Raw genomic sequence first — 21,544 nt, 5'->3', positions numbered from 1 at the left:
ATGTTTATCTGTTAGTCAAATAAATTTGCTATCCTTCAGGTGGGAAGCAGGCTGGTGAATGGAACTGAATGGTACTGAACACACTTAACTAGAACAATGGTATTCAACCGCACGGTTTATATCGCTCAGGTTAAATAACAGACATATTGCCCACAACTGAGCCCCCCACTCATTCCCAATACACACCTGCACACATGTGTGCAGGTGTGTACATACATACACAGTAGGTTGTCTTTTTTCTCTCTAAAGAGACTTCACATGCAACAAACAGAGAAGGACATTGTTCTAATTTGAAAATAAATTTCAAAAACCTTTATTTTCAGAAATTAATAAAGCTACTCTAATTGCCTTCAGTTGTAAAGGGAGAGTTAAAGGAAGTTGGCTGAAAATACAGTACTTGTGATAAAAGCCTTTATAAGATGGTATATAGCCAGCTCCACGATAGCTAAGGAAGCCAAAGTAAACCTTTTTTCATCTCCATTAACAATGTCTAAATATTTAGGTATTTAAGAAACCACAGTGTATGGACCTTCCCTGGTGGTGCAGTGGTTGAGCGCTGGGTTGCGAAGATGCCCGCAGCCTCTGCAGCGCCGGTTCGATCCACGGCCACTGGGAGAGGGTCCCACATGGCCCACAGACCTCTCCTGCCACCCGCTGCTCCCCCTCAGCAGTGTACTTCGTCAGTCTGCCTACTCTGGCTCTGGTGATTTCTCTCACCCTCCCGCACTTCTGACTGTACCCAGTGCTTGTATAAATAAATAAATCTTTAAAAGAAAAAAACCCTCCACAATGTATGGACTTTACATGTACACTCAATGTCTCCAATGGGATGTAAAAGCAGGGACCTAGTTTTACTTTCTTCTTCAAAAATAGCATCCCCCCAACCCTGCACCCCATCACCTGCAAAGAGAAACACTAAGAAATGTCTCCCTAATGCCTGGCCCATTTCTTTCCATACATTTCCTTAATGGATTAAACACCCTGGCTGATGAGCTTAATTTACTTGAGTTTCACTATGATGGATCACACAGATGATAGTTGGAGAAATATTTCCTTAGCTTCTTAAAGAATGTTAAACCCCAGTCATAAATCTAATCATAAGAACTCTCTGTCTGACAGAATCCCCATTTCATTGCAAATGGGCTGTGATGGATTCCAGTTAGCTGTGCTGTGTGTCTGGAGGGGAGATCAGGCCCCTCTTCTACAGGATGTGGGAACATGCCTCTCACCACAAATTGAGTTCTTGGGGCAAGAGCGGACTGTTGCAGACTGGGCACAGGTAGGAGGAGCTGGTGGCGGAAGCAGTGGCAGCAACCCTACTTGTGATAACCCTTTGCAACTTTCTCGGTGACTCATGAAGGTGGAGAACAGCAGACAAACCCAGCAGCCAGGTCTGTTGTGACCCTGTCCCTTGGGTTGTGAGGTGTAACGGCGTAACAAGAAACCACCCAGCTGTATGGGGTCTGTCTGGGAATTGTGTGCTTGACTTTCCTCAACACAGGTGAATGAGGTTTCCTTAGGAGGCTGGCCTGACACCTCTCTAAGCGTAACTGTGTATCATCCAGGCACCGGCTATTTTGACCCTTTACTTATTCCTCCTGTACTCTCTGTTCCAGGTCAATTGAAGCAGGGGAAGCAAGACAGTTCAGCAAGTGGTAAAGTGTACATGATGATGGCCCACCTCCCAAATGCTGTGATGTCTTGGGTTCTCAAGGTATATGAACCAGTTTGGCTTTTGGGAAACCTCTTTAAAGGCCAGGACTTGAAAATCACCTGTATCTTCTAAATGAGAACCTTTAAAACTTCTCTTCTTGATTTTCCTGCCAAAGAGCTCCTGTACAAATACAGTTTGGACTTGGCCATGTCCTATACATAGCTTAAATATAAATGGATAAGGAAGTTAACTATAACTTTTTAATGCATATCTGAAGTTCATAGTGCTATAAGTTTTTGAAGTCTTGATGCCAATGGAAGGGTGATAGCATTAGAGAAGGGATAGTCGGATGTAGATAATATAGAAAAACAGTCTGGTAACCTTTTTTTTGTTATTCTAATTCATATAGTTTTTACAGCAATGTAGCTTATATTTTCTTTGGATATAATTCAGTTAGCCTGCATTAACTAAATATGCCAAATTAGAGAACAGCTAGGACATTTACCTTTGCTTTGGACAGTGACCTTACAGAAACTTGCAGTGTTTTTATAGATACCTTACTGGTGGCTTACTTAGAGCTTAGATAATATTTAATGGAAATGTTATAAGTCCTTTCATCTTTTCTGTACCTCCAACTGTACAGTGTAAAGAGATCGTACTTTTATCTATTTTTCTTATGGCTATTCTACTTTTTATATGTAAATGGCATAAACCAGCAAAATAAAACTCACTGTGTTAAAAACATGAAATTTGAAAGAAATATTTTTGATGGCTGAAAAAGATACTATTTGAGTATCTGTGGAGAAAAAAAAAATATATTATGCTTCCTTTCCTCCCATTAGCCTCCACATCTCTCCCAACAATTATAAACACACATACACACAAGCCTGGGCAGTGAACCCCTTTTTTGTACTTGACAACAAATTAGAAACTGAAAGTCTATGTTCTGCAAGGTGTGGGGTGAGGGTGGAGGGGTGGGGCCCTCTGTGGGGTTTTCTTGAGACTTCCTTTCCTGCATGTGAAAAGATCTGTGTTAAGAGAATTGCTTAGAAGAGGGAGGCATCAACAGACTAATCAAGACAGATGGCAGCTGCTACTCAGTGGTGGATTCAGAGTGTGATGTGAAGAAAGTAAAAACCAGAATTCTGGAAGATTCTACAACAGAGATGGATAATATTTTGAACCCTCACTCTACAGAATATGACAATGTACACTTCTTTCCCTCACTTCCCCTCTCTTCTCTGACCCTGTTCCCATCACCGCTCTTCTTCTGAACTTTGGGAAAAAATGCATTTAATATTAGCAATCAGAATTAAATAGTCACCTCACACTTCTTACTCCACTTGTTCTCTTCTTATAAGTCACAGTAACAAGATTCTGCTGTGAGATGAGCAACTTTTCTCACCTTTGTCATTGTGAAGTTCTTTACTTTTCTCATTAAAATTGTGATGTTCTCACTCTCAAGATTTCTGTGGTGTGTATCCTGCTCTCAACACCCAACATCCCTCTGCTCCAAGGTGCTTCATGCCCACAGCAACTTCAAATTCTCATGTATCCATTCATTCATGTATTCCTTCATTTTCTCCTGAGAGTTGTGGCAACTCCTTACTTATGCGTTAGCTCCAGTATGAGGCTCTTTGCCATATTCTAGCTAAAAGTCTATGCCTTAGTAAATATCACTTACTCAGGATACAAACATCCTCAACACCCCCACACCATGCACACTCTAAGTTTAGTATTAGAACTAATAATTACATTTTAAATCAAAAATTCACATGTAATAGCCACTTGATCCTATCAAAATCTGGTTACTTCTTATTGATATAGAAAGAAAAGTTCAAGCACATGCTAGAAAGAGAGCTAAACCTAGATTTTTCCAACACACCATAGGAATCCTGACTATCTTTCTTGTATAGTTACTATTTTCATTAAAATTCACAGTTCACACATTATTCTCTAGTATACACACATTACTCTAGTAATTGACCTTCTGTCCAAGAATCCTTAGTCACTGCAGCCCATAGATTAATATTTGTTCTACCCTTGGCTGTAGTCACAGCAGGTCTGAGATGACAAGGAGATAGAACAAACAAGACAGAACTCAAGGCCAAACATTCTCACTGAATCAGCAACATCACAGGCAATCTGAAAGGGGAAAGAAACCTCTGAAGAAATGGATAATTTTTTGATCAATACAGTCTACCAAGATTAACCAGAGTAAAACAAATGAATTGAACAAAGTTTTCACAACCATGGACATTGAAACAGTAATAAAATATCTTCCCCAAAACAAATGCCCAGGTCCAGATGGCTTTACACATGAACTTTGTTTTAAAAGAAGAGTTATTGGGGCCTCCCCTGGTGGCGCAGTGGTTGAGCTCTGGGCTGCAAAGCTGCCCGCACCCTCTGCAGTGCCGGTTTGATCCCCAGCCACCAGCGAGGGTCCCACATGGCGTGCAGACCAAAAAAGAATAGCTATTGGGGGCCTCTCTGGTGGCTCAAGGGGTTAAGCATCAGCACATGAAGCTATCTGCAGCCACTGAAGCATAAGTTCGACCCCCACCAGGGAGCTACCCACATGGTGCAGCAGACCTCTCCTGACTCCCCCACTGCTCCCTTCAGCAGTATATTTCTGTCAATCTGCCTGTTCTGTTCCCTACTCTGTCTCTGGTGAATCCTCTCACTTCCCATACCTCTGGTCTGTACCTCAGTTCTTGTATGCACAAATAAATAAATCTTAAAAAAATAAAAAAGCAGATTTTTTTGAAAAGTAAATCTAAAAAAACAAATACAATACAGCTAAGGTAGAAGCAATATAAGTGTCACTGGTAAAGGAATGGATAAACAAAATGTGATACACACATTATGTATAAATATACAAAAACATATTTATAAATATATATTAAACATATATAAATATATAAAAAATACAATGTGTGTATATATATTATATATGTGTCAATCATATATATATGGGTCCACTGCTGCTACATTCTTGTTCTTGGAAATGGTGACTTAGAGGCAGCCCTGCTAACACCTTAGACAAGTGAAAGATTCTGCCTACTTCCCCTGACCTCTCTTTGGTTAACATGGGATAATATTGGTTGAAAATGTGATTTTTTTGGTTTTAAAGCATAATAAGGCTTGAAAAAGCCCGTCATTGCTTGCGCTTAACCTTTGGACCACTAGGTGTCAGTGTGACTGTTGCATGAGGCAGCCTTCACTTTAGGGGTGTAGAATTTCACTAGAAACCAGCTTTACTGAGCTCCAAGTCCTCTGGATTCAGGCAGGAGCTGGGCAGCATTTGAAGCCCATTTCTAGCTAAAAAATGGATGAAAAGGACAAGCAGGCAACATGGATTTGAGCCTTTCAAATAATTTCCGAAGAGATGGGTGCCTTTATGCCTTTAAAGACAGGTCATTTTCTCCAGTTGTTCCTCTTGAGAAGCTACAAAACAGCAAGTGATAGATGCCTTTTCTTACATGCCTTTGCCCACTGCCTACAGTTAGACTGAGTAGTGTCTGATGCTCACCTCTTCAGCTCTTTCCAATAGAACACACCTGTACTTCAGCTATTCCTGTTGGCACAGCCTGTGCTGCCAGAATTGCAAAGTGGCACCCTTTCCTGCTGTAAAAGATGGCATGTTTAGGGGCCTCCCTTGTGGCGCAGCGGTTGAGCGCTGGGTTGCGAAGCTGCCAGCAGCCTCTGCAGCACCGGTTTGATCCCCGGCCACCCCGTGAGCGTCCCACATGGCACTCGACCTCTCCTGCCGCCCGCTGCTCCCCTCAGCAGTGTATTTCATCAGTCTGCCTGTTCTGTTCCCCACTCTGACTCTGGTGAATTCTCTCACCCTCCTGCGCTTCTGACTGTACCCAGTGCTTGTATAAATAAATGAATCTTTAAAAAAAAAAAGAAAGATGGCATGTTTATTTCAAAGAAGAAGCCGGGGCGCAAAGCTGTTACCTGACTGTTGCAGCATGAGATGTGAGGATGGCCTCTTTATTGGGTCATCCTGGGGCCAGAGCCCCTCACTTTTGGCTGTTGCGTCTGCTGTACACACAGACTTCAAGAACTGAAGCACTTTCTGGTGCCTGGCAGGGGGACGCCATGTGGAAGCCTAGAGGCCTGCCCCATCTTTCCCCATCAGGCTGATTTGGACGAGAAAGTTTTATTATGTCTTCAGGATATTGAGTAAGAAGAAGGAAAAAGAGGAGAACTAAAAAATGTCGATTCAGCCCGGACACTTCTGCTGACATTCTCACCAAGCATGTGATATATAAAAAGGCAAAAACAGTTCTCTCCTGCTGTGCCCTCAGCACCAGGGCAGCTCTGCAGCCCCTGGAGGCCTCTTGTCTGTAATCTACCTGCAATGGGACTGTGCACCTGCCATGGAGGCTGAGGAGAGCCTGTACCTTAGGAAAATTCACTGCACTATGAGGAATCTGTGGTTGGTTGGTAGAGTGGGGTGCTTGACTGTATGAACTGAAGGGGTGTTCCCATGGTGGAAACTCCAATAGATTCCCTCTTGTCTGCTCTTAGACTTTTCTTGAAACTATCATTTTCTTTAAAATGGTAATTAAGAGCCTGTCATTGGTACTAAATGGGATTTTAACAAACTGGGGTTGTTAAATTGACCTCCCCTATCTACTTGTATCACTCCTTCCTTCGCTCATCCATCCACCATGCACATTAAGCTTCTAACATGTGGTCCAAGCCCTGTGCCAGGGCTCAGAAGATCAGTGAGGCAAGGGTCTTTCTCTTATTAGTTTATAATCTTGTCGATGCCATGCAGAGGTTGCCACTTTGTGCCTGGAAAATTGCCCCTTCTTTCACAGCAGGCATTGGCAAACTATGGCCCAACTGTCAAATTTAGACTATGGATTATTAATTCTCAAGCTAAGGATGGCTTTTGTATTTTCAAAGAATGGTATAAAAACAAAAAGAAGAACAATAATAACAGTACATGACAAAGATGACGCATCACCTAGAATAGTTACTGTTGGACCCTTTGCAGAAAAAGCCAATACCTGTTCTATAGTAAGAGAATTCTTATTTTTTAGCCAATCATAAGCTTCACAGACCAGAACATTTTATGATCCCTCTTGCCACTGAAGGAAGCTGTTTGACTAAGTTTAGCCCACAAGGATCAAAACAGAAGTGATTTCTGCCTCTGGTTAGTGCGCTTGAACTGGGGCCCCTCTTGCTTTCTCTTCTGCTGGCTGGAATGATGCTGCGCCTGAGTCTTCTGTTCAGAAAGACCCAGAGCAGTGTTCTAGGGATGGCACAGCTAGAGGACAGAAAGAGCTTGCACCCTGGCACCAGGAAGCAACTCCATCATTCCTGGATTGTGTTGGAAGGTTATGAGGATGGGGAAGGAAGACAGAGAAGAAATATTGATTTTTTAAAGTTAGTTTTATGTTGGGTCTCTTTTACAGCAAAAAAACTTATATATATATATATATATATTTTTAAGATTTATTTATTTATACAAGCACTGGGTACAGTCAGAAGCGCGGGAGTGTGAGAGAATTCACAAGAGCCAGAGTGGGGAGCAGAGCAGGCAGAAGGACCGAAGTACACTGCTGAGGGGAGCAGCGGGCGGCAGGAGAGGTCTGCGCGCCATGTGGGACCCTTGCCCGGCGGCCGGGGATTGAACCGGCCCTGCAGAGGCTGCGGGCAGCTTCGCAACCCAGCGCTCAACCGCTGCGCCACCGGGGAGGCCCCAAACTTATATTATACCCACTAAAGAAACAGATACCACACACCAACTGCAATACCCTTGATGGTTCCTAACCTTGAGGTGTGAACGAGGGCTATGAAAGGTGCGGGATAGGGCAATTACTTCTGTGTGGGGGCAGAAGAGTCAAGGAGGACTTCATCTCACATGGAGCACTTGATCTTGGGTCATGAAGGAATCCTAGTTGGACTTAGGATTGCTTGTTTCTTCTTTCCCCAATCAATGCCCCTGCTCCCCTCAGCAACGGGAAACAGAACAGGCAGAATGATGAAATACACTGCTGAGGGGAGCAGCGGGCAAGACAGGAGAGGTCTGCTGTGCCATGTGGGATTCTCGCTGGCTGGCCGGCATCGAACCCTCACTGCAGAGACTGCGGACAGCTTCACAGTGTGGCACTCAACCACCTGCGCCACCAGGTAGGATGGAGGAGGTTAGCTTACGTAGCTCTTTACCCCCTGTATCAGTACCTACTTAGTATATCAAAATTGCTGTCTTGATAAGCCAGACAAATACTTCTATTATTCCTATCTCATCTTTACCTTTGCCCCAGCTTAAAAAAATCTTGCACTAGCTCTATCTGGCCAATGTAATTTCTACCTTGTGGTGTTGACCTGTTTATATGCTTGTTTGCTTTCCTGGTCTCTAAACAAAATATTTATAATTGTTCTTATGCGTTAGCAACTATGACAGTTATTTCCCTTCAATTGCTAACATTCCAGTTCATAAAGGAATAAATGACACGAAACCAACGGCCAATCCAGCCCTCTTCCATGGAGAGGTGATCTGGCTCCTTGGATACTCCTGCCCTGCTGTGCCATTGAAAGACTCCTGTGACTTATCAAGAAAACACATCTCTAATGTGTTTGGGAGGAGAATGAGTTGGCCTTGAGTTAGGCTTTCACACAATCCTGATGGCTTCCTTTCCTAAGAGGATCTGGGTGTGGTATGAAGACAGATGGGGCGGGCTTCCACCTTCTGCTGGCTCAGCCAGGGCGTGCATTTGGCAGGCGAACCCAGGCTTGCCACTGCTCCAGACTAATGAGCAGCAGACAAGCACACATGATCCACACCAGTGCCTGCTGACATGTGCCTGGCTGTCAAGAGCACTGTCTTTAAGCCAATCATATACAGATCACAGGCCACCCAAGGTGTATATTCCTAGAGTGAGCTCACTGCTTGCTGTCAGAGCCCCCCCATGCTCAGACACATTGGTAATTAGGATGAAAATGGATCATGTAGGAGAGAAGCCAAGAAAGAGTTTCTGCTTATTTTCTTTGATTTTAACAGCTTCTTCCCCCTTCTTCTTAGCAAAACTCCTACACACAAGTCAGAGAAACATCGCAACCTGGGAGGTGCAGGACTGGCTTTTATTTACAGTGTGAAAACAGGTGACTTTTCTCCACCCTACCGTCCTCTGACCCCAGCTTCCTGCCTCTGACCTGATCTTTCTTTTTGCTTCTCAGGAAAGCAAAACACAACCAAGCCTAGCTGGGCAACAGTAAAGATTTTTCCAACTCTGAGCTTGTAAGACTCTAGAAATACATTCAAATTAAGAAAAGGTATAAGGGAGCAGCTCCCAGGGGATCCTGCTGGGGGATCTATCAGCAGACTCAATGCTTGGAGAGAGGTTAGCAGGCTTTGAGAAGCGGGTATATAGGAACCACGTCCCCATGCCCACTGCTCCTTCTTGATTCTCCTGTCTGAGTTACTGTGATGCAGAAGAATGGCCACTGTAGATTTTGATTGTATGTAGATAGAAGTAAAATACATTTGAATATGTACCCCTAATACGTGGTTAGTTATCAGTGAACCTCTATCTATACGCACACACATATTTATTTTGCGAATATACTTTATCCATTATAAAATATAAACAAAAACAGAAAATAAAAGATAACATTTAAAAACAAACTATTTCTAACAATTTCTCCTCATAACCAGCAAGTTATCATGAACCCTGCTTCTGGTGTATGCACTCTATTCAGGAGAGCACAGTAAGTAGAGGAGAGAGACTCATAGTACTGGGAGTAGGCAAAAGGCACAGGTGTGTCTTTTAACAAAACCACAGTGATCCCTCCAGTTTGGCTGAACCCCAAACCATGCATTGGGTCAACAAGTTCCTTCATTTGCATGCAAGCGCAGCCAAGTCCTCTGTCTGGTTCAAAGCCTATCTTCTCACCACACTTTGTCCCATATCACCTAGGACATCCCCTCTCTGGGGTCAATGTGCTCAGTTCTGAGACTCTGACCAGGGAGGTAAGGGACATTTTCACTTGGCTATCCTGCAGTCATGTATTCACACGAGCCTGAAATACGAGCCAAGAACCAGCATCAGATTCCCTCTCACGCGCACACCTCATCCGTGTGTCCTGCTGCTTTTACCTCCCAAATAGTTTCTGCATGCAGACTGACCTCCTCCCTGGTGTGCTATTTCATCACTTCCTTCCTCTTGAACAGTAGTTGTTACTTGTGGTATTGCTCTGCCTCTATTCCCTTCTCAAAGCTGTCAAATATGATCTTCCTATGTTGAGCTGGATCATGTTTGCTTAATGTTCTTTAGTGACTCTCCAACCCTTCAGGGAAAAAAAAGGTTTATGATTGAGTAATATTCCATTGTATTTCTCAGTCACGAAAAAGAATCAAATCTTGTTGTTTGCCACTATTTGGATGGACCTAGAGGGTATTAGACCAAACAGAGCAAGACAAGTACTGCATGATTTCACTTTTACGTGGACTCTAAAAACTAACCAAAAAGCAATTCAAGGGCCTCCCCAGTGGCGCAGCCATTGAGCGCTGGGTTGCGAAGCTGCCCGCAGCCTCTGCGGTGCAGGTTCGAACCCCGGCTGCACCCTGGCCACCAGAGGAGGGTCCCACAAGGTGCGCAGACCTCTCCTGCCGCCCGCTGCTCCCCTCAGCAGCGTACTTTGGTCCTTCTGCCTGCTCTGCTCCCCACTCTGGCTCTGGTGAATTCTCTCACCCTCCCGCGCTTCTGACTGTACCCAGTGCTTGTATAAATAAATAAAAATAAATCTTTATATAAAAAAAAAGCAATTCAAATTCCACTAATAGAACAGGATGGTGGTTGCCAGAGAGGAAGGGACACTGGGGATGGGGCAAATGGGTGAAGGGGGTCAAGAACTACAAATTACCAATTATAAAATAAGTTAAGTCCTGGGGATGTGATACACATGAAATAATTTGGGGTAATTGGAGAAGTTTTAATATGGGCAATTAAAATGATAAAGATATAGTTACTTTTCTTAGGTATGATAATGGTATTATGGTTAACATGGACTATATCCTTATTTTTCAAATATATACGCTGAAAGGAACTCCCTGGTGGCACAAGGGGTTAAGTCTCAGCACTATGAAGCTATCGACAGCCTCTGCAGCATGAGTTCAATCCCTGGCCAGGGAACTGACTCACATGGCACAGAAGACCTCTCCTGTCTCGCCCCCTGCTCCCCTCAGCAGTGTATTTCAGTCCATCTGCCTGTTCTTCTCTCTTCTCTGTCTCTGATGAATTCTCTCACATACACCCTCCCCTGCACTTCTGGCCTATATCCCAGCTCTTCTTATGCCCCAAAAAAGAGATGTATACTGAAATTTTTAGGAATGAATGTAGTGATCTGTGCAACTTATTACTTTAATTAATTTAATTATGAATTATTGGGGGATCTAGGTGAAGGGGATATAGTTGTTTGCTGTATTACCGTTCAAGCTTTTCTGAAGGTTTGAAATGAAAATGAGTGTATAAAAAAATAGGGAAATTTAAAAACTAGTGTGATTTCACATAACAACAAACCAAAATGGTGCTTTCATCTCACATAGGATGGAAAAATTTCCACAAGTGGGCCTCCCTGGTGGCACAGGCAGTTGAGTGCCACACTGTGAAGCTGTTTGCAGCCTCTGCAGTGTGGGTTCAATCCCGGCCAGCCAGGGAGATATCAACATGGTGCAGCAGACCTCTCCTGTCCCACCCGCTGCTCCCTCAGCAGTGTATTTCAGTCAGTCTGCCTGTTCTGTTCCCCACTCTGTCTCTGGTGAATCCTCACATCCTCCTGCGCATCTGGCATGTACCCCAGCTCCTGTATAAATAAAATAAATCTTTAAAAAGAAAAAAAAGAAATGCCTTTATCATTAAAAATTTTTTTTTCTACAAGTATTCCACACTATGGACATGCTAACTTTGGAAATGTCACATTGTAATGTGCTGTAAGTCTCTTCCCAGAAATGAAAGAAGAGGAAGTAGAATCACTTGGTTCTAGCTTTCCTGAATACTGAGAACCACAAATTTTAATTTTAAGTCATCAAGGTCAAAGTTTTATTTTTGTTAATGTGGTATTTCCCCTTAATTACCCCATCAGCTAAAGGAAGAATCCATCAACGCAAAATGCAAAGTTAAATGTATGAGATCTTCCTTATATGATACAATATCCCCTCCATTTTTTTCTGATCTGGAAGTGAAGAAAGCATGATTCCCTCGCTTGTGATATAACCTCTGTTCCTTTTTTTAAATTCTGGAGGTATAAAATTTAAAACACAAGGATAGTATTATAGTTAATGACTCTTGAGTTTAGTTAAATAAAGCTTTTTCTCTTGACAAAATTAGGGGTTTTTTTTTGTTTTTTTTTTTTTTTTTGCCTACTCTTATCCTTAGCAATGCATGAAATTAAACAGAGTAGTGAAGGGGCTTTGTCTAGGGGTCACGCTGAGGGTCTCCCTCTCTGTGGGAGGGGCGTGGTTGCTCTACAAGGATTGGGGTCAGTTCTGCATGAATGTCCTGCCTTGTGCCTCCTGGTGGGACAGGACTGTGGCTCATGGGAAGAATCTGGCAGTTGGCATTCTGGAACAGTGTAAGTCTTTTAGAAGCCAGGGACTGAGCATTTCTTACAAAAGGATAAACTTAAATACCAGTAGCACTAAGAACCTTGCTGCAATGGGACTGGGTTTATAATATGCTGCATGGTGAGTAATGAAGACAATGGGCTGTCAGCACATAATGCCCAGCTGTGGCTATAAAAGGAAAAAACCTGGGCCTCCCCGGTGGCGCAGCTTGTTGAGCGCTGCTGTGAAGCTGTCCTGGCCGCAGCCTCTGCAGCATGAGTTCGATTCCTGGCCAGCCAGGGAAATACCCACATGGCTCCTCAGACCTCTCCTGCCTCGCCCGCTGCTCCCCTCAGCAGTGTCCTCGGTTGATCTGCTTGTTCTGCTCCCCACTCTGTCTCTGGTGAATCCCCTCACCCTCTATCCTGTACCCTATCCTGTACCCTAGTTCTTGTGTAAATAAATAAATCTTTAAAGAAAATAAATAAATAAAAGGAGAAAATCTGAGGAATATTAGCCATGGCCCAAACCAGATGCAAGGACACTAGAAAGTAATATGTCTCTTGAGCTCTATCACTTTACATTCCAACAATAAGTTGGAATGCTAAACCCTGTTAGTGTAACTAGGAGGAGTGAGTTTGGAGTATATATTTTAATATTCACTTTTGATATTTATGTTTGCCATTACTTATAGAGACATAATTTAGCTGGCTCTGTAAAATTACTATGTGTAAAATTACCTTTTATCAGGGGGTTAACATCCCAGGAAAGGTATATAAGGCTTAATATATTATCCAATACTGCTAAATGGCTACCATATTGCCAAAATGATTATAATGCTCATCTTATAGATAAGGATGCTCTGTATAGATATAGAAAGACGTCTTCAAAATTAAGTCCATATGATGGACCAAATCCATTTTCTTAAATATACCCAGTGACTCTCAAACCCGGCTTCATTGCTGCACCTCCCCCTGCAGTGACCTTTAGGGCTAACCATCCCTAGGTCCAGCTGGGCAACCAGCGCGCAGGGGGAGAACAGCAAAACCCCTGAAGACACACCTGCTGCACCTCCCCCTGCAGTGACCTTTAGGAATGGCTTTCGCCACGGTCCCTAGGTCCGGCTGGGCAACCAGAGCGCAGGGGGAGAACAGCAAAACACCCTGAAGCAAAGGAAGTACAGCAGAAGTTCCCTGAAAAGACAGAAGCTTATCAAAAGATAATGACCACCAGGAACCACTACAAGAATGCTAAAAAACCTTATCCCCTCTTTCTAGAACTACAAACTTTAATCCCTTATTGTCTTTCTAAACTTCCTCTTTCTTCTATAAAGGTCATTGCTTGTTATGTAAATCACCACCCTGATGGTGATAGGCTGAGCCCATGAGCAAGCTGATTTCATTGATATTCATTGTTCCTGTGCTTTTGGAAAACATATATATACTGGTCACAAACTCAAAGAAAATTACACTCAGATTTTCACTCTTGAAGTGCGTCTGTTTGTCATTTCTTTCACCGACGCCCTGACCACCCTGCACGCTTCTCTCAACCCTGAGGTGGCCTCATCGTGTACTGCTGTGCTGGTCCGCGGCAGGTGGCACCCGAACGTGGGGCCCCGACATTTCATTTCATTTCATTGAGTCTTCCACCCAAAGAAGAGGCGAGTAACGAAGAGATCGTGTTGGGTAAGCTATCTCCCTTCTTGTGTGTGAGTGTGAATGTGATTCCCTTAAAATACCCTCTTTTAAACAGTCAGGGATAGGATCCTCACTGGAGCGTCCGGAGCTCGCTGATAAAGGGTGATCAGTTTGAAATAGTGAGAAGTTTTTCTAAGAGTGAATGCTCGTGGTGCTGTGTGTGTGTGAGAGTGTATGAATACGGCTCCACGGCCTCGTGGCTATGGAGTCTGAGTGGGCTGCACCCGCGATTCCCGTGGAGGAACGTCCTACAGCATAACGGTCATCTGCTCTTCGGAGTAGCCTGGTCCGGGATTTATACGGACAGACCTTAGCTAAGACGCCTCCGCAAGTTCCCGCGAGGGACACGGGCCGGACAGCACAGTTGAAAGAAATCTTTGCTTGAGCGAACAAAAGCACCACGAGACCATGGGTCAACAGCAGACCAAAAACAGAGATCTTTTTCTATCTATATTAAAAAACATGATTGAAACACGTGGTATTAAAGTAAATAAGAAAGCTCTACTGCAACTTTATGAATTTATATTACGGGTATGCCCATGGTTTCCAGAAGAAGGTAGTTTGTCACTGAAAACTTGGAAGAAAGTAGGAAAAGAAGTGAAAGAGTTTTATGCCCTTCATGGACCATCTCAGGTTCTGAGACAGGCTCTGTCCTTGTGGGTACAAATTAGAGATTTGTTGGTTGATGCCACTGAGGCAGAATTGTGGGAAGGCCAACAGAATGAAGTTCAGGATAATCCTAAAAACAATAATGATCTAAACACGTCATTATTCGCTCAAGCCTCTGCTCCTGTATTAAAGGAATCCCTTTCCCAGTCAGAGGATGAGTTTAATGATCATGAATATACTGAAATGCTAGATAAATTAACTTTCAAAAATGATAAACCCTCCCGCCCAACCGCTAACCTTTTTCCAGTTGTTACCAAACCTAACATTGCATTACATAATAATCCTAATCATATCAAGGCCCATCGAGGGCCGCTGGGTGGCATTCTAGGATCAGCAAGGGAGGCCAGTAAGACGGGAGATTTTTCATTTGCCTTTCCCGTGGCCGGACCTCCGACCTTGACTCGTGCTGATGACGATGGCCCTGCATGGGAGGCCATCCCTATAAAAACTATAAAAGAATTACAGTTAGCTGTTCAGACAACAGGTCATAATGTTGTAGAGCAACCCCGATACAAAACGGGGTGCCTGACTGTGGGTCCTCACCCGCGCGCTTAAAAGGACTTATTAATGCTCTACTGCAGGCACACGTGAAAGGTTAATAAAAGGTTTATTTACAAGGGAAAGGGAAATGAGGAAATGTACAGCTCTGGGAGAAAAGTGGGAGACAAAGTTTTAAATGAGTCCTACCCGATCCGCCGATCAGGAATCCCAAAATGGCGCTCTGAGAGCTGGCCGCCAGCCAGGAGTGGTGAAGCCAGGAGGCGAGCGATCGCGAGCCAGAGCGAGAGCAAGGCCCACGTGTTTGGTTTTTATATCCAACCTGGCTGCCCAACTCCACCTTCAGGTCCCAGCCACCCTCCCCTTGGTGGTGATGGGATTTGTCTTTCCCAATGTCCTGATGGCTTTAGTCTGGAGTGGGGGTGGAGTCCACAAAGCCTGTATGAGATTATCTCAGGACATCCTTTCCCCCTAACAATAACTCCCCTTATACTTATCAAATTATTGACATGTTATCAGCCACTTGGATGACCCCTTATGACTGGCATAATCTTGCCAAGACTGTTCTTCCTTCAGGGATGTATGTATTATTTCGCATGGAATATGAGGACCAAGTACATGCCTTCCTTAAGAAACACGATGATGAGGTTAAGGCTGAGAAAATTTCCCTTTCTATGTTCATGGGAACAGACAAATATACTGAGGTACACAGACAGACTGCCCTACCAAAAAATGTCTTAATCTAAATTAATAAGTTGACTGTAGCGGCATGTAAAAATCTTCCTTCACCTGAACATAAGCCCACTAACCTTACTAATATACACCAACGCCAGGATAAAATGTACCAGGATTTTGTGGCTAGATTAGAAACTGCTCTGGATAAGGTTCTTCCATCTTCCAGAGCATGAGATTTGTTGTTTAAACAACTTACATGGGAAAATGCTAATTCCCTCTGTAAACAACTAATTAGACCTATAAGAAAAACTGGTACCCTTCAAGATTACATTAAAGTTTGCTTAAATGCTTCCCCCGCGACACTAGATCAAGGGTCTGAATTAGAGAAAATAAATAAACTCAAAAACTTATGGCTGTCTGTATCCCTAAATAACATCAAAAAGGACTCAGCTGACAGCCCCGTATTAATAAAACAATTGCCTGAACAGATAGGTCATTTTTGCCTGGCTGGAGGCAAAATGAAAGATGCAAATCAAAAGGTAAAAGAAAAAATAGCCTGCAGTATTAGAAAAAGTGATCAGAATTCTTAGGACAGTGAAATTGTTTTTCAAAAGCCAAAAGTTGATTCTAGAGCCAATACTGACCTCTTTGCAGAGGCATCGGCTCCCAATTACGACACCATTCCAAAATCCAGCCCAAATTTCCAGCTCGGACTTGACTAAAATTGTTGAGATAAAAATAAAAACTCAAAAACAAGTAACAAATAATGTGACATGATCTTAATAAAAGAAAAATGCTCCAATCTTTTCCTGTTAATTATTTGGGGAAGAGGCTAGGTTCCCCCCAGTGAAGATTTTTGCCATTTGTTTCTTTTAAAATAAATAAGACATTTATAAATAATAGTATTCAAAGTTCATTCACAATTGTTAAAGTAATAAAAAAATGGTTAAATATGAATGTATGAGACTATATGACTATAATATAAATAAAAAGTTTTTATTAAAATAGTATAAACCCGCTGCAGTGGGCTGGTGGAGGCTACCCTTGATCTCAACAAGCAGCTGCCTGGACTTTTTCTCCAGTGTTGGGATCACTGACAGGTCTCTACTACCTTCCTGCTGTGGAGGACTGAGCTTTTCTATTATCCACCTTAAATAACTATTTTGGTTCATTCTACAAAAAAAAAAAGTTCCATTTCCCTGTGTTTCTCTAATTTTAAAGTCTAAATTGTCTTAGGCAAAAACTGCTGAGTTACTTTTGATGTGCTAACAAGCTATACAAAATCCTTATTGGTTGAATAAAAGCTTTTAATTTTACTTATTGGACCTGTAAAAGATTATGTTTCTTGTTAAAACAAACTAACCTGGTAAAACATAAAGTGATGATACAGACATTTTTGAGCTAAATTCTAAACCTCAAATTTTACAGGCAGACTGTAAAAATTTACCTCTTCTCCTGTTCTCAAGATAACAGTGTATTTCCCAGTGAAATAATATGTTAACAACCTAAAGCCAAATAATCATTTCTTAAAAATGTAAACTCCAAAAATATTTTCTTATCAAAAAAAAAAAAATTAGTAAATTGCCGTGACTGCTGTGGTCTCCAGCCCTAGGTCTTTGGTAATAATTAAGATTAGACACTTATTCTGTGTACAGATTTTAGCTGTTAACTCATTAAAAACCTCAGTATCTTCACACATATTGGTAAAATAACTGTGTTTCAAAATATATATACATGACCAAAATTTTAAATGTTATCAAGAGATCTCTGTATCTGTTTGTCTGTCTTTGTGTTTGTTTTGTTTTTTACCTCCGGAGGACTAATTATAAATGGCGCCTTTATAAATTATCATAAAACAAATCTTAAAGATCTTTATCAAACAATTTTTTAATAAACAAAAACTAGTTTAAATTTTATAATATAATTCAAAGTATATATGCCTTAAAGTTATGAATACTTTGTTTAAATGTGTTTATTTCAAAAACAAATCTCTGGTATAAAAGGTACTTTTGTCCTTCCTACTGAGTCACATGTATGTGCAAAATGTACATAGTATCTATATGGTGCTCTGATTTTTTTTGTTTTTATTAATTTGCCTAATTGCTTCTTTATTAGCTAGCCTAGAAAAACCTAGGTATGTGCCATTATGTTATTAACAGCCATGCAAAATGGAATTCCAGTCATAACAAACTAAACCTACAACTAAACTTTCAGGTTTACTTTTTGCACCTATTTGTGAAAGCTAAAAATTCTAATGTCATATTACCTTGTGTGTTCACACTTAAGTCATCTAGTACAAACAAATAACAGTATTATAATGCCTTACTGCTAATGAAAGATGTGACAATCCTAAATCGATGTAATGTAAAATGTGTGTTTACAAAGAAAAACATGTATTAAAAATAGATATTTTAATGGTCCGAAAAGTAAAGTGATAAGTATTAAAGCAAATGTTGAAGGTCTAAAAAAATTAAAAAGTAACAAGGCTAAGGAAAATGTTAAAAATCTCAAAGAAATTTTACAAAAAAAATTTTTTTATACTCAAATGATTTATATTTTAGTATTTTGGGAAAACATTAGCTAAAATAATTTTTGGTTAATAATAACTGAGTTTTAATCTAATAGGTTGTTTCAAAACATGTACTTATACACTAACATTGGGTATAATCTTGGCCCTTGTCTAGGTTAATGATTTTGGGTACATAATGTCTTTTAGTGTCTGAAAAACTAAGGTTTTTGAGATGACAATGCCCGCTGCTCCCCTCAGCAGTGTACTTCGGTCCTTCTGCCTGTTCTGCTCCCCGCTCTGGCTCTGGTGAATTCTCTCACCCTCCCGCGCTTCTGACTGTACCCAGTGCATGTATAAACAAAACAAACAAACAAATAAATGAATAAATAAAAACATGCCTCTAAAAAAAAAAAATAAAAAAAAAATAAAGGTTATGATTTAATTGTCAATATTATACTTAGGGCTAAAATTTTTATAGAAATTAAATATGGTTGTTTTTGCTGTTTTCTAAGTATTTATAACACAGCTTCCCAAAAATCTAAATTAAAGTAAAATTTGGTAGCCTGTCATTTAATCAATTAAAGGAAATTTTGTGAAACGTCAGCAGAGCTTTAGAGACACTCCACAAACTTTCTCCTTTTCCTCCTGGGAAGGACATTAGATAAATTTATCCCATCTGGTTTACCTGGTAAAGTTACACTACAAGGGAATCACTGTCACTTGAAAAAATGGTAAAACTCTAATATGTACAAAAATGTTAACATTGGTTTTCTAAAACAAAATCTTTCCATACCTGATATGTATGTAAATTGTCAATGATTATTGTTGCCTTGCAATATTATATACTTCAATGATTTAATGTCTGCAGGACTTGTTTCTCACAATATAAGAAGAAAAGGCCTCAATTGATTCAAAATTATAAACTTTTGAGAGTAAAAATCTTTCTACAAAGGACTGTATAGACTGTTGGATATACACCTGATTTTTACTGTTTTGTTTGGCATAACATTGAAAATGTTTTTACATTTTACCTTGATTCAACAAAGTTTTCTTGTTTTGACTGACCAGACTCTACAGCAATGTTATATACATATATATTTTTTTCTTTTTCTAGCAGAGCTAACTTTTTGTGTGGCTTTGAGTACAATTCTTCCAGGGAGTTGACATAGAGCTAAACTAAAATGTGGAGAAACTGCTGCTTTGTTCGTAGGGTTCCAGACACCTCTGAAAATGATGAGGAAGCTTGCCTCCATTGGCAGGACTAAATAACCCAGTTCCCTGAACAGAAAGCTCTGTCATAAAGCCTGAACTCTTTCGTCTTTTCGCTGCCTTTGATGTACACTTCAAACAACCTGGACAGGACACCGCTAAGATCCCAGTGCGTGCCTACGTTGGATACCCCTTCGCTATACTTCTGGGCAACGCCTCAGCTACACACATTCAATCTCATGGGACTTCTTACTCCATTCATTGTTCCGGTTGCATTGTTACTAATTGTATTACCCCCTCTCTTGCTCGTCTATATCCTGTGGTGGTCTTGCTCAAAAGACCCTCCTATGTTATGTTACCTGTTGATTTACATGATATGCCTTGGTATGATAATACTGCCATGCAAGTTTTAGATGAAGTACATGCTCTTCTTCGTCCCAAACGTTTTATTGCTACCCTTATTCTAGGCATTGCCGCTCTGATTTCCTTAGTTACCTCTTTAGCTGCTTCCTCTGTTGCTTTAATTCAGGAAGCTAAGACAGCTTCTTTTGTAAATGACCTTACCAAAAAACGTGTCCATGGCGCTCGCAATACAGCGGGACATTGATTATAAGTTAGAAAGAAAGTTAAATGCTCTGGAAGAAATTGTTATTGCTATTGGCAATGAGGTTCAACTTTTCAAACAACAACTGTCTACTCGTTGCCATGTTCAGTTTCGTTTCATTTGTGTTACGCCTTTACATTATAACTCTTCCTTACATTGGAATCTTACCAAACATCACCTATTGGGCATCTGGCAAGACAATGACCTTTCTCATGACCTTTCGTCTCTCCAAGCTGAAATTTCTGCTATCAGTAAGTCTCATCTGCACACTTCACTCTCTTCCTTTGCTCATTCTCTAGCTTCCACTCTCCAATCTTTGACTCCTACTCACTGGTATCATCTTGTTCTCTCCTTTATTGTTCTTTCCCTACTCGTCCTCCTCCTTTGTTTACTCCTTCCCCTCTGTGTCCGCTTACTTCACAGGTCCATTCATCGTCTTCAACGAGATATGTACGCCTTCCAGCTCCGTTCTAAAAACAAAGGGGGACCTGCTGCACCTCCCCCTGCAGTGACCTTTAGGGCTAACCGTCCGTAGGTCCAGCTGGGCAACCAGCGCGCAGGGGGAGAACAGCAAAACCCTCTGAAGACATACCTGCTGCACCTCCCCCTGCAGTGACCTTTAGGAATGGCTTTCGCCAAGGTCCCTAGGTCCGGCTGGGCAACCAGCATGCAGGGGGAGAACAGCAAAATACCCTGAAGCAAAGGAAGTACAGCAGAAGTTCCCTGAAAAGACAGAAGCTTATCAAAAGATAATGACCACCAGGAACCACTACAAGAATGCTAAAAAACCTTATCCCCTCTTTCTAGAACTACAAACTTTAATCCCTTATTGTCTTTCTAAACTTCCTTCTTTCTTCTATAAAGGTCATTACTTGTTATGTAAATCACCACCCTGATGGTGATAGGCTGAGCCCATGAGCAAGCTGATTTCATTGATATTCATTGTTCCTGTGCTTTTGGAAAACATATATATACTGGTCACAAACTCAAAGAAAATTACACTCAGATTTTCACTCTTGAAGTGCGTCTGTTTGTCATTTCTTTCACCGACGCCCTGACCACCCTGCACGCTTCTCTCAACCCTGAGGTGGCCTCATCGTGTACTGCTGTGCTGGTCCGCGGCACTTCATGATAGAATAATCTTGGGTATTTTAACAAATGCCAATGGCCGGAGCCAGGTGGTCCCATTAAATCACAGTACTCGGACATGGTCCCTGAACATGTTTTCTTTAAAGCTCCCAGATGATTCCAATGGTCAGTGAGGAACAAGAGTCTCTGAATTACCTTGTACTGCTTCTAATACAACCAAAACCAACATATAGTGTGGTAAGAAATATAATGTCTTCTAATCTCTGGAGGTATGCACATGTTACTTTCCATGGCATAGGACACTTTTCAGGAAAGTGATTAAGTCAGGAACTTGGGATAGGAGACTGTCTTTGATTAACCAGGGGTGCCCAGTGGT

General features: G+C 41.6%; 1 protein-coding gene across 5 annotated transcripts in view; it reads right to left on the bottom strand.

The window, feature by feature from the left end:
* FYB1 (FYN binding protein 1) overlaps positions 1-21,544 on the bottom strand; it is a 133,196-nt gene that overhangs the window by 89,231 nt on the left and 22,421 nt on the right. Inside the window, exon 1 of one of the 5 annotated variants that reach the window (XM_054688127.1) lies at positions 15,272-15,420. The exons of 3 other annotated variants lie outside the window; for them this stretch is intronic. The gene's annotated coding sequence lies outside the window, so the exon portion shown is untranslated. Of the gene's footprint in view, positions 1-9,803; positions 9,950-15,271; positions 15,421-21,544 lie in introns of those variants that run through there. One more of the 5 variants, XM_054688126.1, reaches the window with a different exon arrangement.

This window comes from Talpa occidentalis, unplaced genomic scaffold, assembly GCF_014898055.3.
Source record: "Talpa occidentalis isolate TD23 unplaced genomic scaffold, MPIMG_talOcc4v2.1 talOcc4.6, whole genome shotgun sequence".
Taxonomy (NCBI): Eukaryota; Metazoa; Chordata; class Mammalia; order Eulipotyphla; family Talpidae; genus Talpa; species Talpa occidentalis.
The sequence above is the reverse complement of the archived record's forward strand: the minus strand, read 5'-3'. Positions and strand labels throughout refer to the sequence as shown.